Source organism: Corylus avellana, chromosome ca4 (genome assembly GCF_901000735.1).
Source record: "Corylus avellana chromosome ca4, CavTom2PMs-1.0".
NCBI classification, from domain to species: domain Eukaryota; kingdom Viridiplantae; phylum Streptophyta; class Magnoliopsida; order Fagales; family Betulaceae; genus Corylus; species Corylus avellana.
The window spans coordinates 14,484,887-14,507,635 of NC_081544.1; the positions used below are offsets into that span (position 1 = coordinate 14,484,887).

The 22,749-nt window shown below is 36.8% G+C and overlaps 1 pseudogene; it reads left to right on the plus strand.

The window, feature by feature from the left end:
• The window catches only part of LOC132178100 (uncharacterized), a 189,899-nt pseudogene that overhangs the window by 112,750 nt on the left and 54,400 nt on the right, over nt 1-22,749 (plus strand).

Here is a 22,749-nt window from a genome sequence, read left to right on the forward strand (position 1 = left end):
TTTATTTGTCATATTTTTATTGGGTAACAGTATAATAAGTCTATGAGTCAATTCTCTAAAATTTAAAAATTTATAAGATTTTTTAAAAAAAATTTACTCTTTAGGTCAATCGAAATAACAAATAAATTTCTACTGTTAAAATTTTGTAATAGTCGTTAGTCTCAATCAAAACGTACGGTTTCACTTCATTAAAATATTAATTTTTTATTAATTTAATTTTAAAATTAAAAAATAAAAAAATGGAGGCGCTGCCACCCTTGGCCACCCCTTCAATTTTTTATTTTTTATTTTTAATTTTTAGATTTAAATTTTAAAATTAAATTAATAAAAATTTAATATTTTAATTAAGTAAAACGGTGAGTTTTGATTATGACTAATGGCTGTTAAAAAATTTTAACGATAGAAATTTTATTGTTATTTCGATTGACGCAGGGAATAAATTTTCGAAGAAAAAAACTTAAAAATTTTTAAATTTTGAAGAGTTGACCCAGAGACTTATTATACAATTACCCTAATATATATATATAACTATACTTTATATTATATTAGCGTTGATATAAATAAAATAAATAATAATCCAATCATTTATATCCATATACAGAAGGATACATAAAAGCTAAATTCTCAGAACTGCTAAGTAATGCCTAAATGCGTAGTAGAAGAAGAGAGAGAGAGAGAGAGAGAGAGAGCAGAAAAGAAACGGGTCAAAGACGCACGCACGCCCACCCCGACAGCGGTGTCCCCACCACGCCCTTCGTCATTGAAGGGATAATTAGGTTAAAAATGGTTTGGTTAGGGGCTCACTCTTAGTCAACCAAATAAATGCCTCTTTCTAATCTACCGTGTTTGAACGTTGAACCCAGATTTTGTGGTTTCCATTTTTTTTCTTTTCTAAATCCTCCTTATCTACTATTCCGCGGTGCATCTAATATGTACAAATATCTTGATTGAGCATTGTGATGATGTGATGTGATATATTTGGCTTCCACGCCTTTGCTCTAATTTTCATGACTTCATTATTATTAGATTGATTTAGCAGCATAATTGCCATTATTTTTTTCTTTTTCTTTTTTTATTATTATTTTTTTAATTTTATGAGTGAGTAATTTTCATTATCAACGACGATCTCTTTACAAAGAAAACTTTAGTAGAGCTAAAGCATTGCGATGTAATGATATTTGATATGATATGTTCATGTTATGAGATGATGTTAGGTATGTGCAGGTTTATTGTGGGGACCTGGCCTTTGATTATAAAGGGGGCCTTTTTATGGTTTCGTGTCATAGCGATTTGGCTCCGAGGATCATTGAGGGAGTAGTTGACATAGGATTGTGTTAAGAGTCTAGGTCTAACACGGACACCATAGCTATATGATCTTAAGAACTTAAAGAAAATATATAAGTTGTGAAAACTCTAATAAGACTTCGATCGCACTAAATGAGGGTGCATGCATGTTTATGTGGGATATTGATGTACTTAATTGTTATTGACGTTTGTTTTCGTGTGACGTCTCTTTACTCGCTTGCATTATGGCTACTCATACTACTTGGTTAATTTGTTAGTGCAGAACAACGCCACCTAGACAATGTGCCCCTCATAATGTGTTGGGAACACGTATGCAAATCAAAAATTTGCACAGCAGAAAGAAATTGTATTCCCATACCAAACAAAAAACTTTATGAAAAACATACGAAAAACGGATTGCTATTTAACAATAGCAAGAGTAAGAATGACTTACATCGAAGATCAACAATCACTTCTATAGCTTTTGACAAAAGAACTTTTCTTTTGTTCTTCAAGAATACGAAAGATCATAACCTCTAGATCTTCTCACTAATAATTGATTATAATCAGGAGAGTGTGGGCTATTGCTTAGCTCCTCAAATCTTAAACTTTTGTTTTTCATGAGTTAACAAAAAGAACTATTATAGTTTTAAGAGAGTTTTTGAAAACTATGTATCAAGAGCACTTGATTAAATATTTGAGAGCCCTAGGCTCCTCTCTATTTATTGGCATAGCTGGGGAGAGAAATTCCAGATCTTAGCAATGTAGGCCAAAAAGTAAAAGGAAGAGTTCTAGCCACACTAGGACTAGCATGGACGGCTAGGGTTTAAACCCTAGCCTCCATGCTTGCCGCATGGTCTAGGGAAAAAAATCCATGAGCCATGCGTTCACTTGTTTTGGGAGTTGGGCCTGGGATTTTAATCTCAAGCCTTTCTCACTGTACCCAACTCATAGGGCCAGGAATGTCTTCATGCTTTATTTAAAGTCTATGTGTTTTATTCCAAGCCCAACTTTAAATATTTTATCTAGCCCATGTTTTAATTAAATAAAACATTTAGCCCAAACCTTAATAAGAGTCTTTTATTGTTTGGGATCTATGCGTATGTTTGAGAAAGTAAACTTCAAAAAATTTCTTTTTACACAACGGATTAAACGATACCCAAGACCTTTTGCCATCAAGATAAACATGTTTAGATATTAAGCAAACATATAAGTTATAATTACTTACATGTAGATTCGGCCTCTCCTAGGCATGAGGTCATAGAAGTATCCATTGATTCTTCTGCCAACGTTGGACTAAGTAATTGAAGTTCCAATACGCTTGCAAACTTCATATATTCATCCAGACTCATTTCACCTTCATTGCGTTCTTCGTGAACTTTAAGAACATCTTTATGTTCTTCATCATATTCACGAAGTATTTCTTGAACACTTGATTGTATATCAAGAATTTCAAGATTTTTCATCAAATGGTTCATAGATTTCTCCAAAGGGTCTTCTCTTTGATGATTGAAGATGACTGTGAGTGTGGGCTCACAATGTTTTTCTCAAGAACAAGAAAAGAACTAGAAGCAAAAACTATGGAATCAAATTCCCTACTTTGGCCATGTATATACTCTAGAGGGAGAGTGAGGTTGTGTTTTTGTCTCTCACAAAAATCACAAGCTCTAAGCCAAAGGTGTTATTTTGCCTTCATCTGCTCCTCTATTTATAATACTAGGTGCTGTGGAGAAGAATGAGTTATAATGGAAGTGAGACTTGGATTTCAAATCCCATCCTTATCACTATACACGGCCAAGGGGAGATTTAATTCTCCGCATGAGTCTAGACTAGGGCTTCTAGCCCTAGCCCACTTCCACTTCATTTAACACTTGGGCTTGGGTTTTATCCTCAAGCCTAATACTCCTTTAACTAACTTTAACCCTTTAGAATTAATTCTATGTGACCCAAAGTTATTTAACAAGCCCAATGAATTAAAATGACAAGCCCAAGGCTTATTTTAACTCATTAACTTGTAGGAATTAAATCATGAGCCCATTGCTCTATTTAATTCATTTTCTCTAATTAACCAACAAGATTCAATCTTTTAGCCCTTATCAAAATAAAACATCCTAGTAAATAAATACTTGAGAACAATATAATTTCTCAGTCAATTTATATCAGTTCAAAGAGGGACATATAATAAAATATCAAGAAAAGTACACTTTACCCCCCCCCCCTCAAAGTTTGAGCCGATTTTCATTTAAACCCCCAATGTTTTAATTTTTGCAATGCACCCCCCAAAGTTTAAAATTTTTGCAATTCGACCTATCCGTCAATCAAAGCCATTTTGACTAACGCAAAAGTGATCACATGACTCGCACGTGACCACTTATGCATCTTTCTTCCCCAAATAGCCCCCTTACCATCCTTCCATCAATGTTGTGCTTCTCCTTGATGACTCTGTCTGCAACAGCCAGGTTAGCAAAAAGAACAAAGCCAAAATCTCAAGCATGTCCTGTGCTTCGATCCTTCATAATAACGGCTTCTACAACCTCACCATATGAACTAAAATATTCCTTGAGACGCTCTTCATTTGTGTCCCAAGATATTCCACCAATAAATAACTTACCACTATCAGATTGCATATTTCTACATGCCAAAAGTACTTTCATCAATTCAATTCAAAACAAAAAAAAAAAGCATGAATCATTATCACCAAACAATAAATTAAACTACAAAAACAGAAAACTCAACAAGATCCAAAGCCCACAACAAATTTACAAAAGAACCAAACTTGGATTGAAATTCCTACAGAACCCATCAGTTGAAACAAAACCTAGATGCCAAATACTGCAAAAGACTAAGATCCAAGGGGAGGCACAATAAGAATAAGATCAGAGGGCTGAAATGCCTCCCCACAACCTTTTTCTTTATTCTTTCAATTGTGTTTTATTGGATTAGCAATGCAAATTCAGTTACCAAACAGATTAGAACAAGTTTGCATCCAACATATGTTCTAGACCCAGAGAGAGAGAGGTTCTAGAGAGAGAAAGAGAGAAGGGTTGAGAAGTCTGGCATGCAAGGAATATATATGGGCTCTGAGAATGGAAGATGAAGATTTTTTTTTTTTTTTTTTTTTTGGTCAGGTCTGAGAATCAATAGGGGGCATTTTGGGGAAGCAAGATGCATAAGTGATCACGTGCGAGTCACGTGATCACTTTTCTATTAGTCAAAATGGCTTTGACTGACAGATAAGTCGAATTGCAAAAAATTTAAACTTTGGGGGAGAAGTGTTACAGTTTTAAAGTACTTGTAAGTGCACGAGTCGTATGGAATATAGTGTGTGCAAGTGTGAGGTCGAATCCACAGGGAATTGTATTGTGAAAATCAATTTCTATTTAGACTAATTCTATTTTACCCTAGTTCCAAATTGTTTGTAATTTTGTCATGCAAAATATAAACTAAATTAAAACTGAAATTTCATCAAATGATAAAAAGACACTGAGGTACTTAGAATGCACCTCACCAAATGAAAACATACATTTTCATGTTTTTATTTGTACATCCGACAAGCAATTAAACCATATTCATGTTCTATTGTTTTTATAAAATTAACCTATTGAAACATTCAATAAATCCATCCATATTTACAAAAAACAATGCATATCCAAATTAAATCAAAATCATCCAATGTATCTGTTTGATTAACGAAAAACAATGGATATCCAATTTAAATCAAAAGATGCAATGTATCCATTGGATGAAACACAATGAAAATCCAACGTTTAATCAAACAAATAAATAAGCAATCAGTTAAAAGAGTTTAATCTAACGACTGAATTGAAATAGAACATATATAAATGTCAGAATTGTACAAACATACATGAAGTGGTGAGACTTCATCTTCATCCTTGGTTGAAGGATTTAGCCTCTCATGATGACACAAAACATAATTAAATGTATTGATAACATGAAAACTAAAAAATTACAAAGGAAAATCATGTTCAGAGCTCAAAAAGGACAAAAGTTCAAAGTTCAGGACTAAACGGCACCCCCTTGGTGCATTTACAAAAAAAAAAAATGCGATATTTATAAAGTTAATTATGGTTTCAGTGCTGCCAGGTCGGACGAGTGCACTCGATGGCACTTGTGCATCAGGTCTCCTGCGGCACAGTGCTTGGGCACTGATGGCTTGATGTTGAGCACGAGTGCGCTCGATCGCAGGACATGTGCGCTCGAGCGCACTTCCAGAATTACTATTTTTTCAAATTCCTTGCATCTTTCATATTAAGACCATAGTTTTCCCTTAGCAACCTGCAAAACACTAAAAGACCACAACTAATACAAAACGTCAGACAATAATAAAGCTAAAGGCTTAACAAATCTAAATTAAGGGGCCCAAATATGCAATATTTGGCACTCAACAAATATCCCCAAACTTAAAATTTGTTAGTCCCTTAGCAAAACAAAATAAAAACAAAATCAAAGTATGAAACATAAGTCCACTGTCGTGGGAGAGATGATTGCATTTAGCATATGCAACAAGCCTTTTAAACCCCTAGCCATCCTTAGTGGACGAGTGAAGTCTCGTGAGGGTTTAACAACAATGATACCCACAAACATTTTTAGCATTATATTATTGACAATCATGAACTTCCACACAAACACATGGTTCTCTCATCATGAGCATGTTTAACAAAATGAACACCACAGTCACATCATCAGGACATCCAAACATCATTCAACTCATTGATAAAAATTTGAGACAATCACAAGTTCCAATAAGTGCAAAGTGAGACTAGCATACAATCATGAGGTTTCAATTTTTCTCAAAGTTTTGTGTACCTCAAAATTTATAGGAATTCACTCAAATGAAAACAACCAAGGCTTAAATCAAGATATGCAATATTTTTGTGTAGGTTGTACAATGTTTGGCTCCCTTAAGCTTTCTAATTGACCTATGTAGCGAGTATTGGGCCAGTGACTCCCAAACCAGATGGTTTTAAGGCACTAGATGTAGAAACATCTCTAAGAGTTTAATTACTCAAGTCAAAAGGGCTACAAAGCCAAATTAACCAAACAATCATTCAAATTGAATTTCTCATCTTTTTACGCAAATGCTCAATGCTTAGTAAGGCAAGAGGTCCGGTTACTCAATGAGAAACTCAAAATGATTTTTTTTTTTTTTTTTAAACAAGGTTTCATCAACACTTCATCCTACAAATCGCAAGATACACCCTAATCAAGTCAAATCACGACCTCACAGACTATATGCTAGTGTGCTTGTGATGATAAACTCAGACATGTGAAGTTTCTCTAAACCAATCAAATGAGTCAAAGGACTTAGATTTCTAATGACATGATGTGTTCAATATGTTAAACAAACCAATGATAAGCAAACCTCAATTATGATGTAACTCATGCTCAATCAACAACATAGCAACTTTATATATATATATATATATATATATTTTAACAAAAATAACAAGAAAGAGACAAAAATGTCTACCTCACCCCCAAACTAAAATGACACATTATCCCCAATGTGGCCAGAAATACAATACCAAATGGGCGGCGCGAGTCGGGTGTAATGTAAGAGAACGCTCCCCCAAACTTGCATAGCAGACACATGTCCTGAAAACACAACAAAAACATAACAAGCAAAACCAAATCAAATGACAACAAAAAACTAAAAGTAACAAAGTGTCAAGCGCTAAGTTTACAGTCTTCAGCCAAACTTTCCACAACAGGTGCGTTACTTGATCCAAATGGCATGTGACAGTAGGCAAACGCACCAAAAGGAAATGTGAGGATGGTGTCCACTTGCTCGTCGGGATCCAAAGGAACTTGGTTGTAGCTGAAATAACCATCAAGCACACAGTAGTAGGGATGTCCAGCAAACTGTTCCACCAACTTATCAATGAACGGGGGAGGGAACTGATCTTTCCTTGTAATGGCCTTCAACTTGCTGTAATCAATACACCCTGGCCATCCTGTCTGAACATGAGTAGAGAACAACTCGTTATCCTTTTTCCTCCCCACGGTCACACTTGGTCACTTAGGCCACACATGAATGGGTCTAGCACATTTGCTCTCAAAAATTAACTTGAGAAGCTCAACTGCTAATGAATATGGGTTGGGGAATGATGCCTCAATGGTTTTCCCATTCTCCAGCTGCATCTTAGGAAAGGGATCCAAAATGGTTTCGGCTTGCTCAACTAATTCACCAAAGTCCAAATCAAATCCAAATTGAGCAAAACACTCTAACATAGGGTCCTCCACACTTGGCTCACTCACAACCTCAGCTGGCTCACGTAACCTGTCAAGGTCCATATCGTCTCCGCATTGGGCAAAACACTCCACCTCAGGATCCTCAATACTTGGCTCATACAAGGTCCAAGCTTGCTCAAGTAACCTATCAAGGTTAAGATCACCTCCTAATGTGCAAAACATTCTATCTCAGGATCCTCAATACTTAGCTCACACAAAATCCCAGCTTGCCCATGTAGCTTGTCTAAGTCCAGATCATCTTCATCTTGAGTAAAGCACTCCACCTCAGGGTCCTCCAAGCTTAACTCACTCATAGTCTCATCAGTTATCCCTTCAATTAGGCACACATTGTGGACCTCATCATAGTTAGGTTGCTGCTTATTGATGCCAAAGATGTTTAGCTCTACTGTCATATTCCCAAAATAAATTTTCATCACCCCAGTCCTATAGTTGATTAGGGCATTAGCCGTAGCTAAGAAAGGTCACCCTAGAATCACAGGGATTTGGCTCCCAACATTCGGAACTGGTTCCATGTCTATCACTATGAAGTCCACAAGGAAATAAAACTTGTCCACCTTGATCAATACATCCTCAACTATTCCCCTTGGTTTCCGTGGGCTTCAATTCTCCCAACCCCAATTGTAAGTAGACTGAATAGGGCAAGAGATTCACACTTGCTCCAAGATCCAATAGTGCCCTTTCAATCCCGTTGAGTCCTATCATGCAAGAAATGGTAGGACAAGCTTGCATTGAAGGATGAAGCTGACTTGCTCGATCATAAATGCTTTCATTGGGACATTTGTCTTTCTCTTGACAGTGACTAAATCCTTCAAGAACTTAGCATAAGAGGGCACTTGTTGGATGGAATCCAAAAAGGGGATGTTTATTTGAACTTGTTTGAATACCTCTAGAATTTCACCATACTGCACACTCTTCTTCAGGGCCTTCAATCTTTCCAGATAAGGAGCTTTTGGGACAAAGCTCCTAGGGGGGTCCTCAACAGTGGGTATGGCTTTAGAAGGCGCAGCATCTCTCCCCTCATTTTTGCCACTATCTTGCCCTTGCAGCACAGCAGGTTTCTCTTCTGGCGGAACCACTTGATTGTCCACTTGTCTCCCTGACTTAAGTGTGACAATGGATTGTACATATTCCTACCCGTGCGCAGAATCTGAAGAACTTCCAACCGCAAACTGCCCCTTAGGATTAGGCATAGGCAGACTCGAGAGCTTTCCCTTCTCTCTCTCACCCAAGTGATTTGCTATTTGTCCTATCTGACTCTCGAGCTTGGCAATAGCTTGGGTGTTTACTATGGTAGCACTACTCACTTCACTTATGGATTGGCATGTCATTTGCATGAACTCCTTGAGAGTTTGTGAGGTCTGAGATTCAAACTCCTTGAGCGTGTCCTCCAAAGATGAATGTGAAGATGACGTTGGCACTTGATTTGGGCCATGGAATGCAGGAGGTGGCGCTGGAAAAACCGAGCGACTTTGATTTTGAGCCTGTGGAAGAAATCCGGGAGGATATTGACTTTGAGCATGATGAGAGGCTCCTCCCTGATTCATCGGCTTGTTCTGCTTCCATGAGAGATTGGGGTGGTTCCTCCACCCTAGAGTATGGGTCTCTGAGTATGGCCCACTTGATTGCTTCCTATAATCATTGAAAGCATTCACTTGTTCCATCGAACACTCGGCATAGGCCGGTAGAGATGGACAATTCTGAACTGAGTGCAAAGGACTCGCATAGATGGAACAACTTTTAGCATTGAATGCATTGGCTGCATTGATGGGCTGGCTCACAGTGAGAGCGTCGACCTTTCGGGTGAGAGCATCTATCATTATCCTCAACTCTGTGTCTTCCTTAACCTCATAGATGCCTCCTTTCTTGGGAGCTCGACCGGAGGTATCCCAACAACTTGAAAAATCCCATTGTTGTGAAGTGTCGGACAACTTATCTAAAGCTTTGTATGCTTCATCTCATGTCAAACTCAAGAAAGCCCCCCCATTTATAGACTCGATCATGCTACGGTTGGATTGAGTCAATCCTTGGTAGAAAAATTGATTGAGCCTCCATTTCTCATATCCATGTGGAGGGAACTTTATTTGTAACTCCTTGAATCTCTCCCAACTCTCTGAAAATTTCTAATTCTCCCCCTGAATAAAAGAACTAGTTTCCTTTCGGCACTCATTGACTCTAGACATCAGGAAAAATTTATTGTTAAACTTGTTCAACAGGATTTCCCACGATGTGATGGATCTAGGCATGTTAGAATCCAACCATGCCTTGCCTCTATCGTGAAGGGAGAAAGGAAACAGTCTCAGATGGACAAACTCTTCAGAGAAGTTCTGGAATTTGAAAGTGGCACATATGTCACGGAATTTCTTCACATGACTATATGAATTTTCAGAATCCAGACCATGGAATGAAGGTAAGACTTGGATGACGTGAGGTTTAAGATCAAAATGGGTAGCATTGGTTGGTGGCAATACTATGCTTGAAGGAGCGTTTGTCGCAACGGTTGCGAACAAATCCCTACGGGATGTAGTGTAGTCCACATTCCAAGCTCTAGCTTGCTCCACATTCTCAGCTCTCGCATCCTCATTCTTAACCCTAGGCTGTGTTAAGTGCCAAAATATTCATATTTTAGCCCTTAAACTTATATGTGTTAATTCCTTAGTGTTGTTAGTTTATGATATTTTATTCCTTTTCTGTATTTTCTGTGTCTTTGTAGGCCTTTGGAAGAAAAGGAAGAAAACCTGGAAGATCGAGCTTAAAGAGTAAATTTGGGAAAAGCTGGAGGCTCTGGTAGTGCGATCAATCGCAGGTCCCTCACTACAAGCAAAAGGACCAGACGAGGCGCACACAAGGAGACTCGATCGTAGGCATGCGATCGAGCGCACACGGGTTATGATTGATCGCACCCGTGTACTAGAGAACAATGAGCTGTGGCCAGAATGCCCTTTCCTTCCATATTAGGGTTTTTCAAGTCCCACTTGTAATAGGACTAAACCCTATGGATTTTTTAGGTTTACTAGTGTAACAAGGACTTCAAAAGGCCTATAAATAGACCTCTTAGCTTCTAGGAAAAAGGTGGAGAAAGAGGCATAAGCTCTGGAAAGGAACTGAAGGCTAGATCAAGAGGAGTTTAGGTTTTTCTTCTCTTCCACCTTTTATTTTGTTCTGTAGTTTATATTTTAATTGGGGCTAGATTGAAGCTCTAATCATGTCTATTTATGATTTCAATATTGGCGCATTTGCTACAATTATATTTTGGTGTATTTAACTTTATTAATTCCTGTTTTCTTGAATTCGCCATATGTGTTTGCCTGATCAACATATGCATGTGTTATGAACTAGTTAATTAAATCAATTTGGATGATCGAGTCCTGGGTTTAATAAGAGTAACAAAAGAAATCCACACCGGGGTCTTAGCTTAATCAACATAGGGAACCGGGAGTAGACACCTATGCCCTAGGCCTCATGTGTTTGTCGATTTTTACAGTTTTATTCTTTTTTAAAGAACAACTTAGTAGACACTCATGCTAAATTCTTTAAGAAAGAAAAAAATTAGAGTAGACACCCATACCCTTAGGTTGGCAAACATTAAATATACTGGTATAATTGGCGCATTGGCATATTGTTATCATAATTAGTCTGATTAGTGTTGGATATCAAAACCCTAATTGTTTTTAGTTTTAGTTTATCTTTTATTTTATTTCTTTATTTTAAATTCAATCGTGACAATTGAATTTTATCTGTTCAATTAAATAGGAAATTACTTCTAAACATAATTTACCAATCCTCATGGGAATGATCTCGTGTTTGCCTGCTATACGACTGTTTGATCTTGTGCACTTGCGAGTAAAACGTACTAAATATTATCTATTAATTTAGGTAGTATTTAGCATAATAGGCTGCTCCACATTTTGGGGTATGTTATCTCCCATCTCAACAGTCTCTCTCAACTGGTGCTCTTTGATTTCTCCTAAGGGTTCTATCAATGTCGGGATCTAAGGGTATCAACTCTAGGATCAAGGATCTCCGACCAAGCATACACCAAACAAAAGCTCTAAAATAAACTAAGTAACTAGAAACGAAACAAATCACAAAATGAGAAAAAACAGAAAAGAGAACAAAACAGAGAACAATTATTCACAAAATAAATCAAAAATAATTAAAAAGAAAAACTTCCCACTTAGCTGTTGCTGGACTGCTGAAGCTGGCTGCTGAGGTGCGCTTGACCGCAAGTGAGGCACGATCGAATGCAAATGCGCGCAGGGTGTGTGTTTGTTGTGTGCATGAGCGTAACTGCAGCAACGTTGAGCGCAGGCGCACCGGCGCCTTGCTGCGATAGGCTCGAGTGTGCTCGAGCGCAGGTGATGTGCGCTCGAGCGTCTTGGCAGGGATTGGGCTCCTCTGATCTGCAAACTAGAAAAACAGTAACCAAACTTCTCTTTCTCTCTCTTTTTTTTTTTTTAGATCAAATTATAGAAAATAAAATAAAAATTAAAAAGAAATAAAATAAAATTGCAAAGAGGATAGAAAATAAAAATCTACCTAAACTAGTAGAAAAACAAAATCAATTTAACAAAAATAAATTTTCACAAAAACAAACAACTCCCTGGCAACGGTGCCAAAAACTTATTGTGAGTTTTAAAGTACTCACAAGCACACGAGTCGTTTGCAATATAGTGTGTGTAAGTGCGAGGTCGAATCTACAGTGAATTGCATTGTGAAAATCAATTTTTATTTAGACTAATTCTATTTTAACCTAGTTCCGAATTGTTTGTCATTTTGACGTGCAAAATATAAACTAAATTAAAACTGAAATTTAATCAAATGATAAAAAGGCAGTAAGGTATTCAGAATCTACCTCACCAAATTAAAGCATACATTTTCATGTTTTTGTTCATACGTCCGACAAGCAATTAAACCCTATTCATGTTTTCTTGTTTTTATAAAATTTACCTATTGAAACATTCAATGAATCCATCCGTATTTATGAAAACTATGCATTTCCAAATTAAATCAAAATCATCCAATGTATCCGTTAGATTAACGAAAAACAATGGATATCCAATTTAAATGAAAAGATACAATGTATCCATTGGATGAAACACAATGAAAATCCAACGTTTAATCAAACAAATAAATAAGCAATCAGTTAAAAGAGTTTAATCTAACAACTAGATTGAAATAGAACATATATAAATGTCGGAATTGTACGAACATACATGAAAACATAAAACTAATCAATGGTGAGGCTTCATCTTCAACCTTAGTTGAAGGATTTAGCCTCTCATGATTACACAAAACATAATTACATGTATTGATAACATGAAAACTAAAAACTTACAAAGGGAAATCAAGTTCAGAGCTCAAAAAGGGCAAAAGTTCGAAGTTCAGGACTAAACGGCGCCACCTTGGTGCGTTTACAATAAAAAATGTGATATTTATAGAGATAATTAGGGTGTCAGCACTGCCAAGTCGGATGAGTGCGCTCAATCGCACTTGTGCATTAGGTCTCTTGCGGTGCAGCTCTTGGGCGCTGCTGGCTTGATGTTGAGCGTGAGTGCGCTCGAGGGCACTTCCAGAATTGCTATTTTCTCAAATTCATTGCATCTTTCACATTAAGACTGCAGTTTTCCCTTAACAACTTGCAAAACACTAAAACACCACAACTAACACAAAACATCAGACACTAATAAAGCTAAAGGCTTAACAAATCTAAATTAAGGGGACAATATGCAATATTTGTCACTCAACAGGGTGCATTGCAAAAATTGAAACATTGGGGGTCGAATTGAAAATCTGCTCAAACTTTGGGGGGTAAAGTGTACTTTTTCCTAAAATATCATTAGCTTAATAGGCTTGTAAACATATCTTTCAATTATCACACGACACTATTTAATCACAATTAATTCCACTAAATAATTGTGACTGCTCTCGAATAATTATTTTTTATTTAATCAATCAATCCTCATGTTTTTCTTATTACATTTTTACCCTTCCAAGAAATCATTTTGTAGTTGAACCCAAATCTTTTACAACTGTTACTTTGTTCACTACCTCTTTCCTTGAGTCATTGATTTAAATTCAAGATTATCCTTATGTACCTTTGTGAGATTATATCTCACCGTGTACATAGACAAGTTTTCAGTGTAACTACTGAAAACACTCAGGCCTAAGCTTTTAGGATAATATTTCCCATTAAATCTAAAACAAGAAGAATATTCCTTATCTCTTCATTTTCTGACAAATAATTTGGCGGAAAATGCACTTTACCTCCCGAAGTTTGACCCAATTTTCAATTTGAACCATTCGTTACTTATTGCTGTCTAAGAATACAAAAAGTCCACCATGTGACACTCACGTGATTTTTTTGGGCTTATTCTCCCCAGATTGCCCCTCTTTTTTTCTAAAAATAAAATAAATAAATAAAAATTGGGAGTAGTCGTAGCCACCCCCTTTGGCCATTTGGGGGTGGCTGGCCACCTCTTTTGGCCGGATTGGGGTGGCGAGCCACCCCCACTTCCCATGGGGGTGGTTCGGCAACCCACGAGGGGCAAAATAGGGGTGGTTTCAACCACCCCAAGACCCATTGGCCACCCCCAAATGGCCGTATTGGGGGTGGCGAGCCACCCCCATGGGGCATGGGGGTGGTTTGGCCACCCCCAATGGGCCAAATGGGGGTGGCTGAAACCATCCCCAAGCCCATTGGGGGTGGTTCGGCCACCACCAAGGACCCTAATGGGGGTGGCCAAAACCACTCTCAATGGGTTGGGGGTCGTTTGCCACCCCAAATTGATTATTATTATTATTATTATTATTTCATATAAAAAAAAAAAAATAGGGGCAATATGAGAATTTCATATGGGTTGGGGGCAATCTAGGGAGAATAAGCCCAAAAAAATCACTTGAGTGTCAGGTGGTAGACTTTCCGTCTTCTCAGACGGCAATAAGTAACGGATGCTTTAAATTAAAATTTTTTGAAACTTTATGAGGGTACATTGCAAATTTTTAAACATTTGGATTCAAATTGAAAAAGAGGTCAAACTTCATGGGGTAAGTGCATTCTCCTCAATAATTTGGATTCCTTATTGAAGTTCATGTTCCCACAATATTAGATGTGATTACCAAATGTATTGAGCTCTGTTGACCACTGATAGGTCTCACTCTATGATATATCAAAGTAATCATCATTTCACATTTGAGTTCACTTACTTATTAGGATTTAGAGTAAATCTTTAACACATCGTGCACATACATCAATTGTGGTCGTGTTCAGTGTATGACATTACCTTGCCAATACCCCAACATATTAACATGAAGCCTCCTTGCTTCTCATGATCAAGATAAGTCATTTGAGGTTTAACATGTTATAGTTTGGATGGAATTCTCATGGTCTAATCAAAAACTCTATCAATCAATTGGAGTTTTGGACACAATTCCCAACATTTATATGGTTAACATATATATCTGTTTGGTGAGGGACCTAAAGGAAAAAATAATTATTGGCTTAAATATTTTCGTAATCATGTCACCCGACATACGTTACACGATAATATTTTAATTACAATTAATTCTACTAAATAATTGTGACTGTACTTCAATAAATATTTTTGCTTCATACTATTAATTCCTTTGACTTAATAACGACTTGTGATTCCTCCATGAAATCTTCTGTAGCAGAATTAAGGCCAAGGATACTACTACTTAATTCTCTACCACTTTTCCTTAAGTCGCTGATTTTACAATATGAAAATCACATATATATTTTGGTATGCCAACCAAAATGCTTTGGCCAGAGACTTGAGAACAATATCTATAAAATCTATCTTAAGGGAAAATTTCTTATCTCTTTGTCTACATGACAAAAGATTTTGATTTTTTCTTGAAGTTTGTGTTCCCACAATGTTCAAATGTGATTACCCAAGGCACTGAGCTTCTATTGACCAACGATAGGTCTTTCTCTACGATACATCTAAGTAATCAACATTCTCACATTTGGGTTTACTAACTTCTCAGAATTTAGAACCAAAGTCCAAATAAGTCTTTTAAGGACTTTATTGTCTTTTCTCAATATAAAATATTTTTCTTGAAAAGACAACTCCTTGGTATGTTCAGTGCTTTATGAACTCCGCACACTACACATCAATCTCGAAGATGCCGCTTCACATTATCAAGGTAGATCATTAAGATTCGATGTGTAACAGTCATATCAAAATGGAATGCTTAGTTCCATTTACTAACTGTAAACTTTAAACCTTTAAGGATAGAAGGATTGATGGACTAAGATCTTGTGTGATAACAATGTTACTTACACCCTTATCCATATTCAAGGTGACCCTAGGACCTTTTCACATGCATGATGAACATTTAGGTAGTAGGCATGTAAAAGATAGTGTATGTCATAGCTCAATGATGATAGAATGAATAAACATCATATTCATTTATAAACATGGAATGTCTTCATGGATTAATAATTTACATACTTAGAGAGAGAAGCTCTTAAGGTTGTACAGAGAGAAAGCTCTAGATTTTAGAGAGAGAACGGCCAGGCAACTCGGTAATAGTGTTCTCGAAGCCCGGAAAGCAATTTTTCCAAAATTTGTTAATAAATTCCTTTTGTCTCTAGTTTATGTTGATAAAACACAAGGATCGTGTTCTACTCCCAAATCAAACCCATAAGCAATTTATATATCCAAAGCGAACGCATAAGTAGTTTATATAAGGAAAATAAATAGATATACTTAAGATTAAACCAATGCAACAATAAAGAACGTCCACACAACCACAACACAAGATTTGTTGACGAAGTGGAAAACTCTTTGAACCAATCAAAGGGAAAAACCACTATGGGTAGCCAAACTAAGGAAATCACTATATGAAGATTCAGAGTTACAGACTAGACGATACTCATTCCCTGGAGGACCTCTAGACTTAGTAAGAACAATAAGCTTCCTTGCTTGTCTCCATCATGACCATCTCCATGGAGTGCATCTCCTTATTGATCATTCGGTAGACTTCTTTGCAGTTGCATGATGTGTATGACGTGGTTTGAAATCAACAATTAAAAACCCCAAGTGGTCGAAAGCTTCAAGCTTTTTAGGAACTCCACTTGGTACAACAATGGTGAAGCATGGAAGAAAGCTTCACAACCATCAAGAGGGAGAAAGCTACAATGGCTTCAAACCCAATCCTTCTTGGATCAACATAGAGAAGTAATCAACCATCTCTAGAGACTCTCCCTTATGATTTTCGTGCTTGGAGGTCCAACCTTTCTAAATGAGCATAAAGAGAAAGGGTGAACTTGTCATAAAGCTGAAAAGTCATTTGGAGAACCAAACCAGTCAAGGTATCTTAGCCATAACTTTTCATCCAAGCTGCAAATGATGCAAATTCAATGGCTCTGGAACGCTCTTTGCCTAATCTACAACTTTGTTTCAAGAGCTTCTTCACATTTGGACGCTTTCTAGGTCAAAAACAACTTTGAACTTTCTGCCAAAACCAGTCACGTCCTAACGGGAATTTAGCTCTGTTAGGATGGGAATTGGGCAATAACTTACTGTTTTCCCGTTAGTAGTCGCGTCATGATGCCCAAGTGACGGGAAAAAATTCCTAAGTGACGCAATCACTTCCAAGTGATGCCCAATGGATGTCCGGGTACAGGAACATTGTGGAACACTTTTGTAAACACATCCAATGATTTTCCAAGAGCAATGGGAAGATAAATCAAGGAAAAAAATCAAGTTACCACGGAAATTGTACCTCTCGTCTTGACGAGCATCCAACAAAGAATAAAATCCTTCTTCACGTCTTAACGGAAAATGAGTGCCGTCATGACGGGAAGAATAAATGACTCATCCCCATCATGTGTCCTGTCCTGACGCTCCATCTAACGAGAAAACAGGGAATCCAACTTTGGCCTCGTTACGTCCCCGTCCTGATGAGGCTTCTAACGAGAAACCAGTAGCTTTAACTTCACTCCCGTTACATGGCCGTCCTGACGCGACTTCTGACGAGGAAATAGTTGTAACACCTGAGGAATTTATTAGGATGTCTAAGAATGCTTTAGTATAAATTGTAATCTTAAGTTAAAGCAAATATATTAGAAAAATATATTTGATGTCTAATTTAATATTCTCAGTTTGAACTAAGATGTAGACAGTTATAGCTAGCTTTGATTCGCATTATGGATTATTTGACATTCAAGATTTACCTAATTAGATTAACCGGATGCCTAAGAGTTAGTAGTAATGGTAGTATTAGTGTGATAAATAATTAATTGGTTTGATTAGTTTAATATAATAAGAAATATATATATATATATATATGGACGTGTCACGTGAGCACTAGAAGTCTAGAACATTCAAGTAAATGCTCATCTATATGAAGTGCTGATTTTACATTAAATAATATATATGTATTGAAGGGAGCTACGCCCACGACCACCAAATTCTACAAGATTCTAAAGTCTCCTCCTATTGTCTACTACATTGCAGTAAATAGTTTGGAGTAATTATTTTTTTTCTCCATCAACTATAATACATTGTTATTTTGTCTTATAAATTGACAATCCTACTATTCAACCTCGTTAAACTATCATTTTATACTCATAACTCCCTCTTCCGTCAGTCAAAGGTGTTAACTTAGATGGTCAAAGTGACAATGTGTTGTAGTTCATGGGGCAAAGTGACAATACATTATAGTTAAGGGGACAAAGTGACAATGCGTTGTAGTTGATAGGGAAAAAAGTAATTACCCCAAATCGTTTTTTAAAGAAAAAGAATTTCCACTGCTTGAGTTATTGTTCGGTGCCTACAATGAACAATGGCAATCAAGTTTTGTTTCCCACCGCTTGAACTCTTTGCAGCTAATTCCACCCGTGTCCCCAAACCTTGCCTATAAATAGGCCGTGCTATGCTTGTTTTTTGAATCACAGAAAATACTCTGTGTCTCTCTCGTCTGAAGAGTTTCTAAATAAATGGGATATATATATAAGCTTTAAATCTTAAAGCTTTGGAGCTACTTCAAGTGAAAGTGCTAGGTATAATTCATTTATCCCTAATTTATGTCAATTCTAGTTATTAAAATTTAAATTATGTCGTTATGATGTCTAAATTGCTCAGGAAAAGTGTGATTGAATATCTCGGGAAGGATATTATATTCAATCATCCTTGTAAATATTACAAATGCGTCGTTGTGCTACCTAAATATTATTAGGTATTTTTCAATAGCACCGATGTGATGCCCAAGTAATGCTAAAGATTTTTATTAAATATTACACTAATGTCGTAGTAATGCCCGTATGAAAATACCAAAAAAAAAAAAAAATGCTATATAGTCATTATGATGCCCAAATAGTACTAAGATGTTTAGATATGTCATTATGTTGCCCAATTGATGCCAAGATATTGTAAACATGTCGTTATGCTGCCCAAATTTTTAGAATTAAGGCAAAGCATGAAAATAATGTTTCTCGAGGTATTTTAAGGATCCTAAGATTTAAAATGAGGCATAGGAATAAAATATAATAAATACATGCTAATATGAAAAGTACGATATTAATGCAGAAAGTGTACAAACAAAGGAGACTACGTATAAGGAACTTTAAGCTCAAAAGGTAAGTTCAAACTTACTGACCCTACATTATTTTACAAAAGCATGTTAAGCATATTTTGTTGAGCCCAACTATTTTAATTACACGTATGAATATATTTTGAAATGTTTTACATGAAAATGTGTTTCCAAAGGAAATGATTTATGAAAAGAAGTTGAGTTTTGGAAGGAAAACAAGATTTACGAAAAGAATGATGATATGAAAAATATGATCTTATGTATGAACACATGTAAAGCCCAGCGGTTAAGGGGGGATTATGCGCCTGACACCCCGATGTTAGGAAGGGGGAAAGAAAGTTGCCTAACAGCCTAGCAGTTGAATGGGGTTACACGTTCAACTCCTCAAAGCTGTGAGATGGATAAATTATTAGCAACCTTGCGACTAACTGGGGTAACACTTAGCAAACTACAGGGGATAATTGGGAGTATAAATTCACTTATGATGTTATGTATGTTATGAAATGTTAATGTTATGTTATGATATGATATGTTATGCAAAGATATGTACTTAAATTGGTGATAAGATTGATTACATATCAAAATAATCTATTATTACGTATCAAAATAATCTATTTTTATTATGCTTGCAATAAAAATATTATTATTATGTATCAAATAATCTATCATCTGGTTTACCATTTAGCCATACGTTTATTAAAACTTATTTGTGAAAACCTTGCATACGTGGCTATTTAGTAAGCATTGGTGATAAGATTGATTTTTAAATAAAGAAGGGCTCACATTATAAATGGTCAGTTTGCTTGAACATATTGAGTCATAGACTCACACTTCTACCTGTAAAACCATAATGATTCTACAGATATCACTGCAAAGACTATCGTTGAGGATCCATACACCTGATTAGAGTCTTACTCTTGAGGCTTGCAGGAGGCTTTTACTTTTGAAGAGCCATCTTTACGTAAGTTAGTATGGATAGTTTAGTTGTATTTATGACGTCTGTGACTCATTGTATTAAGGAAAAATTTTGTGATGTCATAATGATGTATAATAGAAGCTCTGGTATGTATTTATTAACGAGTGTTGGTTATAAGAAGAAAAGAAAAATTTATTACAGCTTTTCCGCTGTGTTATTTAGTAGGGAAGAAGTAGTAGCGTCACGTGAGTATTTAGATAATTCCACTTACAGCTTGCCTCGTAAAGCCGGGGAGCTACAACATGGGGAAATCAACATGGGTCATTTATTGCACCCTCTATCACAATAGCAAATCAACGCTATATTGCACATGACTCGTGTGCTTGCAAGTAATTATAATCTGCACATTAGTAGGTTCTTGGTGTAATCAATATGGGGAACCGGGAGTATACACCCATGCCCTAGGTCTCATGTGTTTGTCGATTTTCATTGAATTATGCTTTGTTAAAGAACAACTTAGTGTACACCCATGCTAAATCCTTTGAGAAAGAAAAGAATTAGACTATACACCCATGCCCAATTCGTTGCTTAGGGAGATCAATAGCTTAAAGAGTATACACTCATGCCCTTAGGTTGGCAAACATTAAGTAATCTTGATATGATTGGAACATTGGCATATTGTTATATTAATTGAGTATGATTAGTGGTGGATATTGAAGCCCTACCCTTTCATTTATCTTTATTTCTTTTTCAACATATCAATTTCGTGACAATCTTGATATTTAATTTAGAAAATCAATTCTAAGCAAAATCAACAATCTTCATGAGAATGATATCGTATTTGCCGCACTATGCTATCGTTTGATCTTGTACACTTGCAAGTTAAAACATACCAAATATTCGCCTATTAATTTAGGTGGGTATTTGGCACAACATGTTTTTGGCACCATTGCCGGGGATTGTTTAATTTTGTTTAGAATTTTTTCTGTTTTCTGGTTTTCCGCAGCTTCTGTGCTGTCTACAGAGGTGCGCTCAAGTGCCCATTCTAGGGCGATCGAGCGCACCAGTGCGATCTAGCGCACTAGCTAGTGCGATCGATTGCACATCCGGACAACATCACTTAAACTGTTTTAATTATGGATCTAATTTTTTCCTTTCATGCAGGGTCATTCGAGTCTGCAACTTCTTTTTGTTATCTAATTATTGTTTTCACACATGTGGGGAGCCATTCTGACACCCCATGGGCTATATTCATATTGCCATAACCCTTATCACCAGGTTAGAGTTGTCTTTCAACAAGATAATTTTCTGACTATTCTTATGGGCATATGAACACATCGTTCTTTAGACCTAGGAACGACGGCTATTCTACTACCTATAATCCGACATGGAACCAAGAGTCTAATCTCTTGTGGCAAGCTCAAGCTCCTGGAAATCATGCTCAACAATTTCATGAACTGCACCATCAATCATATCTGCTGTTCTATGATCAATCATATTCCTCTCAATCAGCTCCACAACAGCAGTATCAGGTCGAGCCACCTCCTCCTGAGATTTTTGAAAAGTTTTTAGCTATGATTAGATTGGCGACCAATAATACACTATAAGCAGTTGAGCAGATGGAGAACTCTCGCTTGCAATCAATTGAAAGGATGGAGGCCCACCTCAAACAAACAACAGATTTTCTCAAAGAAGAAGAGCCCCAAAGTCAGTCAGTGACTAATCCCAATGGACACTACATAGAGGAAGAGAGTATTTGCTATCATGAAGAGGATCCATCTCCCATCAATTGGCCTCAACAATACCAAGAAGAACCACCTCTTCCAGAGAGTTATGACTTTTCAGCCATTCTCAAAAGCCAAGCTGAGGACAGTAAGCGATGCTTGCAATCATTTGAAAGGATGGAGGCCTACCTCAAACAAATAGCCGATATCCTCCAAGAAAAAGAAAAATAGTGTCAAAGTCAGTCGGTGGCCAATCCTAATGAACACTACATGGAGGATGAGTATACTTACTATCATGAGCAAGCTATCACGACATTGAGGAGTGAAGAAGTGGTTGAAAATCAAGTGGAAGAATGGAAGGAGGAGCAAATTGAGGTTCCATAAGAACCACATCGGGAAAAAGAAGAGAGCACTGAGACTTCTTCAACATTAGCTCTTATCCCCGAAGTACCAAAAGGCCAAGAGAGTAGTTTGTTAGGGCTATCAAATGAACAAATTGAGGACATCAAGATAGATAAACTCCCTGAGTATTCTCCTCATGTTATTCCAGTTCATGATTCCCTTCTGGATGAGAAACTGTTTGAGAAGACTCAGAGTGGTCCACCTCGATCTACAAACAATTGGAATTACCTTTCTGTAGGTAAAAATCATTCTCGTTGGTCCAAGAGAAGAAAAGACCAGTGCTTCAAGTTTAAACTCAAGGGTCAGAAAGCACTGAGCGCATCATGGATGAGGATTCCGTTGGCTTGGGGGATCCCATATATTTTGACTAAATGAGTCAACTTCATAGGTTTGAGCGCAGGCCCTATGCACTAAAGTCCTAAATCAGGCCAGGGTCCATGATCTCCATCTAGGTTTATCCTTTCCATTGTTGTTCCATGTTCATTCTTTGGTTATATTTTTACAGCAATGTGTTGCACTTGACTGGTATTTGGTTGGAGTATCATCTAGTTGTGTTTTATGTTGTTGTTATTTTAAATTTATTTTCTCTTT